This window comes from Manacus vitellinus, unplaced genomic scaffold, assembly GCF_001715985.3.
Source record: "Manacus vitellinus isolate BGI_N305 unplaced genomic scaffold, ASM171598v3 scaffold_8_pilon, whole genome shotgun sequence".
Classification (NCBI taxonomy): domain Eukaryota; kingdom Metazoa; phylum Chordata; class Aves; order Passeriformes; family Pipridae; genus Manacus; species Manacus vitellinus.
In genome coordinates, this window is record NW_021940864.1 from 18,980,597 (window position 1) to 18,996,601 (window position 16,005).

Below are 16,005 nucleotides of genomic sequence, written 5' to 3' on the forward strand. Positions count from 1 at the left end.
TCCACACCTTCCAAATCTCTGATGCACTCAGAAAGCACTGGTCATTCAGAAAGCCTGTGCTTCTCTACCATGGTCACCAAGGCCAAACCATTGGTGCATGTAGCACACTTGACTGGAGATAGGGAAGTGGGACATTGCCTACAATAACCAGCTGTTCATACCAGCCATTCCTGCTCCAAAAGGAGAGTGTCACCATTGCATACTCGGAGGCCGGCCCTTTGTTCAGCCCCTCTCTTTCCCTGCGTAATCCACCTGACTGGAACATGCTCCTTGGAGATAGGGCTTCAGCATGTGTCAGCTTTGGACAACCTTCTACAAATTTCATACTGTCTTTATTCAGGACCTACACATCACGTGCAACCTGATAAAAATCAAATGTTTAGTTCGGCTGAACCTGGGTTGGATGTCATGCCCGAAAAAATGATTGCCCACCTGCATGCAAATCCATCTTTTCTCTGAAAGAGAAATTAAGAGCAACATCGGTGCAATCAGATCCCAATATTAATGAAAACTCATCTCCAGGGAAATTTCATTTTTAATAATTCAAAATTACATAAGGAAAATGCGAGTAGGGAAGAGAGGAGGAGCAAGTAAATCCAAAATAGATCCAGGCAGAGAGCTACAGCTGTCTTACCAGCTGTATCTGGTCACTGACAGCTCAATCTAAATCTTAATATAGGAAGGGCACAGGGTGGATGGTGCCAGATCACTGTCTTCCTTATTGCCTTGCATGATGACAGTGGCAGTTTTGAAAAAGCAAGGGAGGACAAGTCATTGAAGAACATTAGCTGTTATCCTCCCCTCCCCTTTTCCTCTCACTTTCATGCTTTGTGAGGCAGCCCAGCTGTGATCTTAGGCCTGATACCTACAGCCCTCCTGCAGGCCTCTTTTAAGAGGATGCTTGTCCTTGGAAGGGAGGTAGAGGCAGAACTGACCACTGAAAGGGTTTTGCTGACAGATCCATTTGGGCATTCATCAGAGGTCTCTTTTACTTCCATTTATTGTTATTTCATAGAGCCTATTTACTCTCCTGTGTCGGTAGCATGTGGAAGAAAGGACAAGAGGAGAGGCAGAGCTATAAGGAGCCTGTACCAGCCCACTGAAAAAAGCAGACTAGAAATAAGGTATGAACTCCTTCTTGGTCTCTGCCTTTCTGACTGCATGGGTTTCACAAGGGCCATGGAACTTTCAGCACACTGCTTGGTTTGCTGCCATCTCGGGGAGGATTGTGGAGATGAGCCTGCTCAGGACTTTGTCTGAGGACACTCATGGAGCTTCAGCTGAGCCCCAGCCTGTTTCAGATAGTGAAGCTTAACTGGTCTGAGATGTAGCGGGAGCTAAAAGAACTTGCCAAAGATCACAGAACAACTGCAACAGAAACAGGACCAAATGTAGGACCTTCACTGCAGGGCCACCCATGTCATGAGAGAGACAATAGTTGGGCAATTATTTCTGGGGAGGAGATGCCAAACATTGATGCCTAAAGATCCCTTGTGAGACATCCCCTTACAGAGTCTCTTGGCCAGCCCTGGGAAGTCACGACAGGACAAGAACACAGTAGTTGTCTTATTTATCAAACCAGGCAGTGGCTGTGCAGGCCAAATCTTGTCCTGCATCACTCAGGTAGGTTGGTGCAAATGTTACTTGGGTAAAATCAGTGTTTCAGCTACTAGAAATGAACATCTTGGCCTAGCAGATTGTCAGGAAAAAGAATGCACATTTGGACAAAGGCAGTAACTGTGCTGGGGTGATGGTTCCTTTAGACTGTCTTGTAGGTACAAGTGTCTCACATTCAGAGAGCTGGATATGCCACTAGCCTTTCTGAAATCCACTTTTTCCAAACCTCTAGTGCTAGCTCCCCTGTACTAACCTCAGTGTAAAATTACTCAACCACAGCAGCATGCTGACATGCATGATTTTGCTGATGAACAAACAGCAGTTTTTCCCAATGCTTCCATAAAGTTGTTCTGCCAGTGGGAAGTATGATTTCAGGAACATCAGCATGAATAAACAATGTCCTATGACATCTACATTTATTGGGCCTGCTTCCCTCCAAATTTTTGACATGACCTTTGATAAGAGAGTGGCTTGCTGGAATGGCACCAGACTACTAGGAGCTTTTGTGAGACAACTCCTTATCAGAGGCTGAGCACAGCCGTGACCAGCATGGAGTGCCAGTCCAAATTTACTCAAGCTGCTATGTTGGCATGGGTCCCTAAATTCTCAGCTTCATGGACTTTTATCTTCCCCTGTGAAATGAAGGCACCACGGACTCTCCTCTTAGCTGCCACTAGCCTGTTTGACACCACAGAAATATGCCCAAGTGCAAACTCGCTCACCTTCCCAACCCATACATGGAGCTCCCCTCCCCAAAAACTTCAAGGAAAATGTATTTAAAATATGTGTTTCCCAAGTGTAGCTCTGTTTACTTGATAGTGATTGTTCAAGGAGGTGTTTTTGGCCTCTCCTCTCCCATTCTTCAGTTCTCAACGAACAAGGACTGTATTCTTCTCACGGTGCGTATCAGGCAAGGAAGGAGAAGCAACAAAGGCTTCCTGGTGCCAGCTGGCACTGTGCCATGTGATTGTTGTCAAATGGGGATGTAATAATCGTAATAATATGTTTCTTACTCAATTTGAACCTCTCCTGAGATGGTCTTTTCTTTTGAGGGATGGAGGGGGAAAGATCTATGACTTTCTGTTTCTCAGTCTGCCATTCCAGCTGTGTTTCTTTATCCTTTCAACCTTGCCTGTGGCAAACCGGGTGCCTTTGGAAAGGTTGCAGCTAGCTTCACCCTGATGCACTCTTCAGCTGTGGGGAGAAGGCCCCTAAAATTATCTCTGAGCACCAAGAGGGCTTCTGGATGCCCGATCTGCTTCCCACAACTCTCAGTGCTGTCTGGTGTCTGCACAGTGGACAGCTTCCTGTCTGCAAGAAGATGCTGGAGCACCAGCACAGCGTATATGAGAGGAGAGTAGTGGCACAGCCCCAAGTGTTCCCCTCTAACTTTCTTGCCTGTCTGGCAGTTAGGAAGTAGAAGGGAACTCAGTCATTAATAACTCTTGCAGTTTTTTGGCCTCCGTGCTGAGCCTGTCCATGAGAGACCAATTATAATTGTGCTGCGGCCAGAAACTTCAGCTGAATGGCCAACATTCTCAGATTCTAAGAAATTCTGTGGAAGAATTTCTTTGTGGAGAGACAGAGGATGAGAATAAAGAGGATTTTCTTGGACACATGGTAGTCTGTGAGTGGGGCCAGGATTTCATACAAAGCAGCTAGCTGTGTCTGGTTCCCTGTGCAGAGAGCCAGCAGGAGCCTGCATGTCACTTCAGACCTAATGGGTCCAGCTTTCCCAATGGGGATCTCCGCAGGACTCCACTGCTGCTCTGCTCCATCCACTACACACCTCTTGGGAGTGAATCCCTTGGGAAAAGATGGGAAGAGCCTGGACTGATGCCAAGACCCTGGATGGGGAGGCTCCTTGCCTCTTTTTTTGTTGTCTGAGTCATTGAGTCCCCAGGAGAGGGGAATCCTGTCCTAGGCAAATCTGCACTGCACATTTGTACCCATTTATCTCATAATAGAAATTATTGCATTTCATGAATCCATGGGTGTTCTCAGCATACCAAGATCTAAAATCTGAATTTGCAAAGCAAAAATGATGACTAAAATAATTACAAAATATATTATAATAATAGGAAGAAGAAAAAAAGTAAAATCTCTGCATCAAGGGATTTATCCCTGAGCACATGACAGGTTTGTAGAACAATCCAGGGAAGGAGTGTGTGAAAAAGGCTTTATGACAGCTAAAGGTTTTAAGTGTGTAAGTGTGCTCTAGGAGTTAATTCCAGGTCCAGCAGCACTTTGCAGACACACATTAGGAGTTTGACTTCATTTAGGTCCTGATGCAGAAGGGAAGAAGTCCCTTGCCACAGCATGTACATCACACTTCTTTGTGCTGTGGAGTAATTGGTCAGGAGAAAATCTCCTGTGTATTTTGTGAATCAGGGAATGGGTAGGAGAGTGTTCTGTTCTGTGCCGGGGCACTGAAGTACTGACAGCATTTCCTTATCCAGCAGTCACATACAGAAATATGAGGGGTTTGGAAGGTGTTTAGACTTCTTTTTTCCTACCCATTTAGTGATGTATATGCCATCAAAATCTGGGAATGACCAGAAGGCACACATCTGGGCTGGTGTGGCCACATGGGTTTAGAACTGCAGTAATGACAGGAAAGGGCTGACCCTCGTGCCATAACACTCCTAGCAAAGAGTGTGTGGAGACATGTCAGCCTTGGCCATTCTCTGAGAGGGCTGCAACCACCCTTGTCAGTTTTGACAAGGTACTTTTGACTCCTTGTCAGGAGATTAAGAATAGGAACCTAGTAAGTGGTCCCAAAAGGTCAGTGTTATTCCAGGCACAAGAACAGTTGGAGAAGAAATGTTGCTTTCTCTCTTGCTGGAAATGCCCCCTATGCTAGCCATGCACCAGTGACAGGACTAAAAGGTGAAGAGTGACCATTTTAAGGTGGAACTAGAAAAACTAAACCGCAAAGTTTAAAATACAATGCACATGGCTTCAAACATGCTCAGGACTCACTGAGAGACCTGCACCCTGCAGGTCCCGCTGAGACAAGATTTTCTGGAGAATCTGGCCATTTTATCCACGGCTCATCCCTAATAACATTTCCTGGATCAGCCAGTGTGTTGCTGAATTATAAGAGTAGATTCCAGGCAGAGAAACTCGCGTCTACAGGAGTTTCATTCAAATAGTAGTAGTGGTGTTAAAAATGCTGTGTTTTTGGCTCTGGAGCAAGACACTTCTTTGTTTGTAAAAGCAGTTCAGGAAGCCTGTGTTCGTCACAGTCTGCTCCCCCTGCTTGCCTCAGCTTTTGTCCTTCACTGTTTGTATATGAAAGGCACCTTTTAGTGCCTATCATTAAGTGGATTCCTATTCACTGAGAATGGGGGGAAGGATATCTGTGAACTTCTGTCAGATGGAGAAGAAACCCTTTGGAACTCTTCATACCCTATTGTGACAACTGTGACTAAAGAAGAAAGACCGGATTTCTGGAGGGACATCTGTTAATACTGGAGCAAAAGACTGGGACTAGGTGTTGAGAGACACTCTAGAAGGTTTATCAAAGCTGTTTCTTCTTGCTCTGCCTGACTGCTGCTTTGCTTACTGTGAGTAGGCATTGGTATCCTTCCACACCTCTCCTTCAGTGTCTGCCTCAGGCATTTGTATCTAGACAAATCTAATCTCTACAAGCTTCACACTCTTGGCCAGAGTCCATGCTGGTGTCCACTCCTCTGTGACGATGGTCTGGATTATTTGCAGTTGGTCAGAGTGGAGCTACGCCCTCCAAGCCCCACAGCACAGTACCAAAATCACATAGTCATGGCAACCCTGAGAACACAACTCAAAACCTAATCCCATTATAATGGCTCAATGTACTTTGCTCAAACTTTTAATAAGGTAACATGTACCTGAATAACTAGATTTCCTCCTCATGATCATGATCCTGCTCTTGGCGATGACTGGAGAACTATGATAACATAATCTGATTTGAATAGCCTGTACAGGCACCACCTGGCAGCCATTGATATCAAGTTAGGAGAATGAAGATGAATGATCCAGAGAAATATTAAGTTACATGGTTTCCTTCCCAAAAGTAATAACCTGATGAATAACAATGTTACTTTCCTTTTTTTTTTTTTTTTTTTTTTTTTTTGCTGTTACCATCTCCGTTTCCAGGGATTTTTATTCAGTTACTTTCATTTTTCTATTCAGCACCTGTCTAGAGATGGATGGCACTCCCTCTGTTCCTGGAAGCCACCACTGCTGAATCAGAATCAGCTGGTTCTATGAGAATAGGGCAGTAGTACTCAGAGAGAAGCCTGTGTGCTGCAGAACGTGGCTTCCCAAGACCCTGTGAGTGAGAGTGCCAAGAGACAAGCTCTCAACAACCTACCTTGTCGTGGATGTGCAACTGCTCTCCACTCCCAGTAAAGAGCCTCAGTGCAGAGGTAAGGGAAGAGCTTTCTTCTAATAAGCAAAATTGAGATCTTTCTTATTCCACCCTCTGCAACCAGATTAGATGCGTAAGAAATGCTGGAGTTCACTGAGATGTTTAGTGAACATCTGGAGTTCACTGGGGCAGAGGGCATAAAGGAGCTTTTCCTAGAGATCCTGGGAACCACATGTGCTTTAGTCCCTGTCTCTAGAGCACTCCCTGATTTGTAAAGTTGATCTAAAGGTTATGAAGAGATGTTAAAGAGTGATCGTCCTTGTCCATGCACTGATAGGCTATTTTCCATCACCTGGATTTCTCTCTCATGGACTCAGACAGTACGTTGGGGCCTGAGCTGAGTTTTCTGACTTGGGTTCAGACATCAGCTCAGCTTCACTGGGACTTCCCTGCTCATCCTGAAGCTTCACCTCTGCTTTCCTGAATTGCCTTTATCCATCAGCATTCCGAGGGTGTTGCTGCCATACTTATAGTCCACCTCTTATTTAGGGGCAAGAGCCTTTGCTTTCTCCATGTCATCATGCAGGAGTGCATAACTTTGGGAAGTGACAAGTACTAGGTTTCTTCAAGGTCCTTTAAGCATTTTGTAGCTATTTTGGTAGCTTTCTACCAACTTAAGTCGAAATTTTTCCATCCTCTATGATATCTGAAAGAATTCACTAACAAATGATGACTCACTACCCCAAATCTTTCACTGAATCTCAATCTCTTCTCCAGAAGCAGCTTATGCCATTCTCTTCCCAGCATGTGAGATGTGGTGTTTTTTGTTCTAGTGAACCACTTTTTTTCATTAACATTAGACAATGAGGGTTTTGAACACCAGTATTACTCTCCTTTCCCAATATCATCCCATTTCTATTTTTCCTTCTTACTGGCTTCTAAGCAAACATTTTTAAATGTGTAGTTCCTAGGCAATTGCGTTATGGAAGGACTATCTGGTCTCCATACCTGCCAACAATAGTAATCCAGCTCTTAGCGCTAAAGATAAGACAAGTAAACTGAAAATTTGAGTGAACCTGATCCAAGAGCTCATGGAAATGAATGGGAAAACTCCCAATGATTTCCATAGCAGTGTAGCAAGCTTCTAATTGAACACAGAACAAAATCAAATTAAATCACTCTGGAGCTGGAGGGACTCAAATACTTGTATTGAAATAACACAAGCAGGCAAGAACAGAGTATGCTGGGAGGGAGAAGTAGTCAAACAGAGGAGAAAGAAGTTGTCTTTAGTGGACAACAATCTGAGAACTGAGATCATTTAAAATCATATGGGCTCACAGACTACAGAATAGATTAGGGGAGCTATCTATCTTTCACCTTATTGGAATGTGATAAAAGAAGGAAATATAGACAGTTTAGACATCATCAATATACTCTTTTTGGCTGCACAAAAATCTTACCTGGGGCAATCTTACCTAAATTGTGACTATACTCAGCAGACATGGGAATTATTAGATGTTGTTTTTAGAAAAAAAGTTGAGAAGCTCCGAAGTACTTTTCTTTGCCAGGTACTGCACAAGCTTACATGGAGAGATACAGCCCCTAGATTTGGGAATCTGTAAATCTACAGGTGGGAGACATGAAGTACAACTCTTCTATTGCTACAGAACTCCTGGCCCGGAGGAGGACATGTGTGCAGTCAAAGACTATTAATGGCAAAGCTCAGAGCTGGAGCCAAGTATGGTGCTTTCCATTACTGTTGCTCAGCCATAAGTTCTTCTTGTCTCTTTGAAGTTTCCCAATAAAACCTAACTCTTCAATAAGTCCACCCTGAAATTAATGGTAGTTACTGTTTATACACTTAATTTCCCACATGTAATGCTGGTCCTAGGAAATAGCAGTGTTAAGTGCTGAGTCATCGTCTCAAGGGATATAAAAGATTGGTGCTTCCATCTCACCCTGTGCATAGATTTCTAGAGAAGACAGCACATAGATGGCAAAATCAGTGTTAGCAGATGTAAGGAAAACTCTATCAAGACTCTAGTTCTGGCTCCAGCATTGCCCACACGCCAAACTTTACACAGCTTGGACATTGTGGAGAAATCCCACCAAGGCCATCTGTCTCCTGAGAAGGAATGTGGTCATTAGGCACTGCCAACAAAGGTTTTAGCTCTGATCAGGCACTAAGGAAGGAGACTTTCTGGTCACAATCACAGCGAGTCAGCCCACTTCGCTGGCTGTTTATGAAAGCCACTTTCAGAATCACAGATGGAAGATATATTACGAGATCTTACTGTTACAGCCACAAGGACCACAGTGGCTGATCTCGTCACATCACTTGCAAAACCCAACATGCAGAGCTGTGCCTGGCCAGCTGGCAGTCCAGATGCTTTGTTCTTCCCCACTACATTCTGGTAAACTAGACCATGTACTTTAGCAATTATCCTAGACTGGATGTAAGGAGTCCAAGTAGTGAGAAATTCAGTTATTCCTCTCCTCAAATCTTAAAAAATCCCCCACCTCACACTTGCATCTGATTTCCAGCTTGAATTTTATGGGTTCCATCTTCTGGATTAGGGTTTTGTTTGTGGTGTAATAGGCCTTCCTGCTCTTAGATATATTTTTCTTTAGTAGATCATTAAAACATCATAGTGTCCCTTATGGGATCCTGAAGAATTTCTTATTCTAGATAGTATCTTAAAGACTGTATGTAACTTCTGTAGTTCATTTCTGAACCTTTCCGAGTCATTCTGCTTCCCTGTTGAATGTGGTCATCAGGTAAATGTTTTGTCAATGCCATGATGGTAAGAAATGTTCTTTCTGCTACTTCATATCTCCTTAATTATCTACCAGGAGGAATAAGTTAGGCTTTCTTGCTCTGCCAAGAGCCAGCTTACAGTCAATTATCTGTGTAACCCACCCGAGCTCCCCAGAGTCACTGCTTTCCAGAATACAACCTCATAAACATGTAAAGCTTGTCTATATAGACCACTCTCTGCATTATTCATCTAGGAAAGATGTTGTAACACACATCACCTGATTGCTGCCTGGTTATGAACAGTGAAGATCACTTTGTAACACTAATATGCTCTTACTGCCATTTTACTTTTCCAATTTTCTACCCAGAAACTCTCCAGCAGGTTCTAATACATTTTCTCCCTTTATTTTTTTCCCACTCTGCATTGTGCTAGAATCCTGGTCAGTGTGACAACTTCGGGAAATTCTAATCTGCATTATTATTTCTCTATTTATATTCAAGTAGTGCCCAAAGGCTCCAGAGGAGCCTGTACCTAAACATGTAACGAGACTGTCCACGACACTGAACAATTATAATCTGAGAATCTAGGGAGAAGATAGGCAGAAGCTAGGAAAAAGGACTTCATAATAGATTTGTTTTGCAGAAGGGGCACAGTGACATGGAGAAGTTCAGAATAAGGATGTGTGTGAGTCTCTCTTGGATGTCAAAACCCAAACTTTCCCAGCAACTGAGTAGCAGGAAACACCCTCACCCTACCTTTTGACCTGACTATTCCCTGACATTCAGGTTTGATTTATGAGTATCTCACCTTTCTGTTCCCTTTTCCCTACCCTTTGCCATCCTTGCTCTGATTCTCAGCCAGCTGGTCTCAACTCAACACTTACCTATGTTGCCTTAGCCACGATAACTTATTCCACATGTCCTCCTAGATGATGTAATTTTGGCCAAGGGATCCAGTCCTCACTTTCAGATTATTTCCTGCCACTGAGACATGAAACTGCTCTTTTCTGGCTCTCTATTCCTCTTTCAGAGCTGTGAGGCCTCTTGCCTTGTGAGACAACTCCCAGAGGCCTCCAGATTATGCAAAAATGTGAATTCTTCACACCATAAGAGTTTTTATCATAGTGAGTACAAAGATCTGTTCCCATGAGAAGGCAGATGCAGAATCCCAAACCCTGCCTATGCACCTGCTCCTTAAGCAGTCCCAGGGCCAGCCAGTGCTTCCACAGCTGGTTAGCAGATGGGGAAAGGTGAGAACAGACAGGCCGCTGTTCAGGGTTTCTGTGGCAGAGTAGTAGGATTGCATTAAGCTCCTCTTAACACATTATGCAGAATCCTAAGTCTTTAGCTGAACCAGGACTACAATCCTCTTATACGACTTTGCTGAAATTCCGTGAGTTACATGCACGCACGCACACACACCAGCACAGAGGAGCCTTCAGGAGCGGCTTACCCCTCACAGGTGACAAACGACACCAGGCAAGTTTGTGCTGGAAAGCCCGCGAGCCATCAGTCACCCACAGAGGAGAGATGACTTTTGGCTCCCCCAAGCTTAAGGCATGTTGTGATTGCCTTCTTTTTATTTACGGGTAACGGAATTGCTTGTTAAGGTTGGCTTGTCCTTTCTTGCTGGGGATTTTCGTGTGTTTGTTTTCTGTTTCCAGCATATTCATGTGAAGTCTTTACCTCCCTTGACCTCCAGCAACAAGGCAATAACTCGTGTCTGGTGTTGACAGTCTGTGAGAGACGTTTGCCACGAGTGAAGCTCACCTCTGTACAGGACACCAGGACAAGGCTGGGGAGCTACAGCCAGGGTGGACATGACTGTCAGCACTGCATGTGTGCATGCAAGTGAGTGAGGTCTTGCTCCACTCAGAAATGGGGTTTCCCAGACCTTGTTCCCAATGCAGTTGCAATGAGGAGAGGTTTATAATAGCCAACAGGGTTCTCCCCCATAACTGCAGTACTTTGATATCATAAATATTAATTGGTTATTCATGTAGGTTGGGATTTTCAAAATTTGCTTGGGATTTTCAGTGCCCACCCATCTGGGGACTGGGCTTTCAACACTAGCTGAAAAAACAATTCAGACCTATTTAAAGTGTCATACATTGAGGTTCCAAGCCAGATGGCCAAATAAATCTATGGAACAAAATATGGGTCCTCTCCTCGGGAGGTGACATCCTCTGCCGCTGTGAGACCCCATGGGTCAGCAATGCAAGAGATGAACTGCAGAACTTTAGGCTCTTGCTGCTAGCCAGCATGGGTATGTTTTTAATTTGTTTTGGCTTTTCTGCTCTCCGGTAGGGTCTTCCGACCTGTCCTCCCCTCCATACAAGCTCTGGCCAGTGTCTGCACCCAGGATGTTGTGAACAGCCTTGTGTGGCAACTGAAACTGCAGAAGAAGCTGATTGTGAAGCATCTGGTGGGGAAAGGGTCAGCTAAGTGGCATCTTAAGAGCCAAATGCCATCCTGAGGGGTTCTGAGATTCCCTCCAGGGCTTCTCAGTGATGGCTGGTGGCACCAGGCCTGCAGGCATGTGTCCTGATGCTCAGCAGAGTCCTCTGCTTAAACTCTGCCAGCCAAGGGGATCCTGGGGCCCATAGAGACTGTGGCATTGCCAGTGCCTGGGGCGGTGGGTGAGTAGTGGCTCTCTCCTTGCTGGGACTGTCCCCTGCCAGGTTACCTCTGATCCCACTGGCTGGAACTGTGTCAAGGTAATCAAGGGCAGGTTGAGCGAGATGCTGTGAGACGCATCTTGTGAGATGCTATAACCCAGGGAATTGCACTCTGCTGGTGTTAAAGCTTTTACTTCATTTTGCTGGCCATGGGATATTTTGAATCCCTCTGGAAAACTTTGGGATTGTGTCAGTGTCTCTGGATTTTTATCAAGCATGCAAGTAAGCATGCCTAAAAAAAAATAGCTGGCTATGCCAAAAGTGGTGTGGTACACTCATGACAGTATTTACAGTAACCATCTCCAGGCAGGGTTATATCAAACAGTTTTGACATTCGTATCTCCTTCACACAATCCATTTCATTTCTCCCCTCTGCAGAAATGGAAGATTGGTCACCCTTCAGGCAGAGCATGCACTTTTCTGTCGTGGTGACTAAACATCATCCCTTTCCCCCTGTGATGTAATCTGGGTCTCCAGCAGCCAGCCCTACGCAAAGCAGGTTCTCATGGAGGGATGCAGAGCTGACGCTCTCTCCAGAGCTGCTGCTGCACTCCAAATAGTCCAAACTCTGCAGAAATATTCCACTGTGTCCTTGCATTAACTTCATCAGGGCCAAAGGGTATACAAACACAGTTTTGTATGTGCTGAGGACTGCTGTGAGGAAGCCTCACCTTAATATCTCATTCTCTTAACAACTTAAGGTATCTGTGCTCCTTATATAAGTAAGACTCTATAGTGGTTTCAAGAAAGGGAAAGGCACTCCTGTGGTTTCTCTGGTGCTGCATTATGATGCTCCCCTTTTCCTTCAGGAAACTGAAACCTGAAGAATGGTGATTTTCCTGAAGATCACCTGCTGGGTCGGTTTCAGAACCCAGCTATCAGCTTGGGGTTCAAAGTCACATTCTCTCTCTCAGCGGCATCATACTCTACATGGAGATTGCAATCCTGGCCTTGTATCTGCTCTAATTTTTACTTAAAGAACAAATCAGTCAGAGCCAACCTCCCCATCCCTGTTTGAAGCCAGGACAAGTCACAGCTGAGCACCATTTATGAAATAGTAACTGAAGCTCTGGAAACTGAATTACTATATTTATTCAGCCAGAGGTGAAGTCTGTCACCAGGTAATTGCAAAGGGGAATGAACTTATTCCAGTAAGGTCAGCTTTGCTGTTTCATCCCTTGCAAGCTCAGTTCATAGTTCCTGTTTGTTTACTGCAATTGAGCTGCACACAGAGGCTTTGTGCTGCAGGATCTCTAGGAGAGGTAGGATGAAACGGTGCCTGGCCCAAAGAATTTATGGGAGAGGATGTTTGTCATATGCAGGTTAGTATCAGCGCTTTTTGTTTAAGAAAAACAATTTCCTATATTCACTGTACTTCTATTAGGAAACACTTAGATCAGGGTGTTTTCTAGGGGACATGTGCATCTGAAACAGAGGAGAAAGAGAAATCCTTTGGTGGGACAAGAAACAGAGAAACAAAGAAGAGGGCAGAGAGGAGATGTGGCATGGTTTGGCAATGAAAGGCTGCTGAGGCAGAGGGCAGTGAAAGGGGCTGACATGCAAGAACAATGCAATACACTGAATAAAAAGTCAAGATCAAGCATGCTGTAGGAGTGTCTCTGGCAAAGACGTCTGCTTGTGCTGTTGGCTGCACGCAGACGTGATCTGCACGCTGTCTGTCCCAAATCTAGCAGCAGCTTCTCCTGAACTGGAACCATCTACAGAGAGACTGCCAAAAGTGCTTTCCTGGACACTCAGCAGAGACGCTGGTTGAGCTCCCATCAGAGAATTGGCCTGACTTCTGGGAACAGAGCCACTCCAGTCACACCCCTTTCATGCTCACTGCTTTTGGAGTGACCAAACTATTGTTTGCAAGGCCTGAATTACAGAGCTGCATGCGTGGAACTGAATCAAAATTCCCACACTCAGAAATCTGGGCAGCAAGTCTTCTACCCTCAGCTTGCTGGGGGTGGGTGGTCATCACCAGGCATATATATGTATATGCTCCCATATACAAAGGCTTCAGACAACCCACTATCTGACACACTGAACTGCAGCAGTGCCAGGACGCTGTTAATAGTCTTGGAGTGTTGTTTTAAATTTGTTTACTGTACAACATCAGATGTGTCACCTGCAGGATATGAATCCCTCCATGCTGGTACCCTGTCATGCCCATTTCTGCACTTAATATCCCACTTTTTCAAAGGTCTTATACTCCCACACATCACATCTAGATCAGAAACATAAACATTCATGGATTGGGTGGACAGATGCTGTCCATTCTGGTCATAGCAGACGTCTGAATCAGCCTAATGGCTCCATAGCTCCATCGTCCATTCTGAGACCAAATGTGATTGTTATCAGTTCCTCCAGAGATATCTTGCAAGATACTCTGCAGTGGTTGGTTCTGGACTAAGCAAGCTTGAGGGCAAATTCCTTCTCAGTCCCATGGCCTTGAAATCAGTTTATCAGAAGCAACAAGGGACATTTTTCTTTTGGAAGTCTAACATGCTTTAAATAGTTACTATTCCAACACAACATTGGAGACCATTATACATTCTACCTACTTCTTAAAAAAATATCTCTCTTAGCTCTTGTGCCCCATAGCATTATGATACAGTGAGTTCCAGCTAATCTGATAAGATGACAGTAAGGTCACCTGCAGTGTTCTTGGGGTGTCGTCTTGCTGTTGGACTGTAGAACTGAGACTTTAGAATATCTCTCTTCTGTAGCTTGTTCAGCATTTCTGTAACAGATCCTTCTGTCTGTCTTCCCTTCAAGTCAAACATTATTTACTGCTTTGCCTGGAGATTAGTCCCAGAGGTCAGTTCTTCTGGGTGTGGACATTGCAGCAGGGCTATATACAACAAGTGTGCCAGGGAAATCCTTCCTCCTGTTTCTCTCAGGTATTCATTATTATCACTTCTCCAGGGTTCAACAGGATGGCAGAGTTCCCAAATGGTGATTGAAGAGTTCCTAGAGGGCTGCAGATGCACTGCTCCGTAGAAGCTGGACAAAGAAGCTCTTGCAGAAGTGTGAGGAAGGTGAAGAGAGGGAATTTTAAAGTCAACCTCCCAGTGGGAACTCAAAAGTATTGAGCAGCTGCACCATCCAGCCTTGGTGTGTCTTGGTGCAGCTTTTCACTCCATTCCCTGACAGAATAACCCCAGTGTATATGAAGGCAGCATGACACTGGAAGTCTCTACTGCGTGACACAGTGCTGACAAGCTTTGGCCCCACAATAGTTCTGTAGGGGTTCAGTTTGACCTCATTGCACTCTCTGATGCTAGTCATTGCCCTAATCTGCAGGACTCCTGGAGCTGCAAGGCAGGACTGACGGCAGCACATGTTCTCCTTGACACAAAGATCAATGCTGGCTCTCAGGAAACCTCAGCATGTGCTGAAAAGGAAGTGAAAATGGTGTCTTTTCATTAGCACACAGGAGTATTGGCATGTGCCTTCTTCTGTGCCAGCAGGTATTAATGCCCATCAGACCATGCCAAACAGCAGGCACTGTCTAATCCTGCTGTTGTGTAATGAATAAAATTATTGAGAGGGGGAACTGAAGGTCAGAGGACGAGAATGAAGCTGTCTGGTGTGGACCTGCTCTGGGCTTCAGAGATCCCAGGGTACAGTCCCCCCTGGTGCCATCCTCACTCTTGCTTCTGGGGACCTGACCAGTCATCTCCTCTAGACCAAGATGCCTGTGTTCAAGGCAAATGCTATGAAGTCCCTAGTTGGAATAGAAGAACAAGACCAATTTCAGCTCCAGATTTTTCTGCCACTTGGGCTATATACCTAGTCATAGCTGGATATCAGAGTTGCATCAGTTTCAGGCCATTATTGAAAGCTAGGGCTGGTGCCTGACAAAACAAATGGAGGCTCCCCAAAGGACGAACAAGCCTGACAGTGTGCCGTATCATGGAGTGCAAAAGAGTGGGCAGCACCCAAGAAAGAAAGAATGAATATTTCTGATATTATAGTGGTGTAATGTTGCAGGCATGGAAAATGGGCCAAGAGGCAGAAGTGGCAGGTGGATGTCCAGACTACCCACAGCTGAAAAATAGAGGAGGTGAAGGAGAACTGGAATTGTGCAAGGAGGGTCTGAAGGAGGCAATAAGCCCAAGTGATTTCCTTGTATCAACTCTTCGTCATAAGCAAAAACTTCTATCCCCAGGTCTTGTCTCTCTTTCCCATTCTATGAAGAACTGAGGACTCTGAAGATAAAGATCATTCAATTCACAAAAGGGGGTTGCTGCATTACTCTGTAGGGCTTCAGGAAAGAGTTGGATGCTTAAGACTTTGGATGGACTCTAAAGAGAAGTGCCTTTGAGCAACCTTCAACTTCAAGGGACTAGTCTGTGGCCTGAGGTATTTAGGGAGGGGGAAACAGGGTTCTCAGGATTGTATGAGGTCCACAGAGAGCTGAATACCTAATTAGTTTCCCCAAATTCACAATTCCCTATCATCTGGGTTTTTTTGGTGAAATTATCCAGAAATAGTGGAAGGAAATAAAAAGCTGAGGCTAATGCACAGCAGCCCTGTTAATCATTTATTAGTGTTTGGTTGGTGTCTGTAATGTGTGCATGGAGATGGCT

The 16,005-nt window shown here is 44.8% G+C and overlaps 1 long non-coding RNA gene across 1 annotated transcript in view; it reads left to right on the top strand.

The window, feature by feature from the left end:
- The first annotated feature begins 845 nt into the window (after window positions 1-845).
- LOC108641780 overlaps window positions 846-16,005 on the top strand; it is a 66,819-nt gene continuing 51,659 nt past the window's right edge. Inside the window, exons 1-2 of the long non-coding RNA XR_001922255.1 lie at window positions 846-918; window positions 1,016-1,124. This is a non-coding gene — a long non-coding RNA (uncharacterized LOC108641780). The remainder of the gene's footprint in view (window positions 919-1,015; window positions 1,125-16,005) is intronic.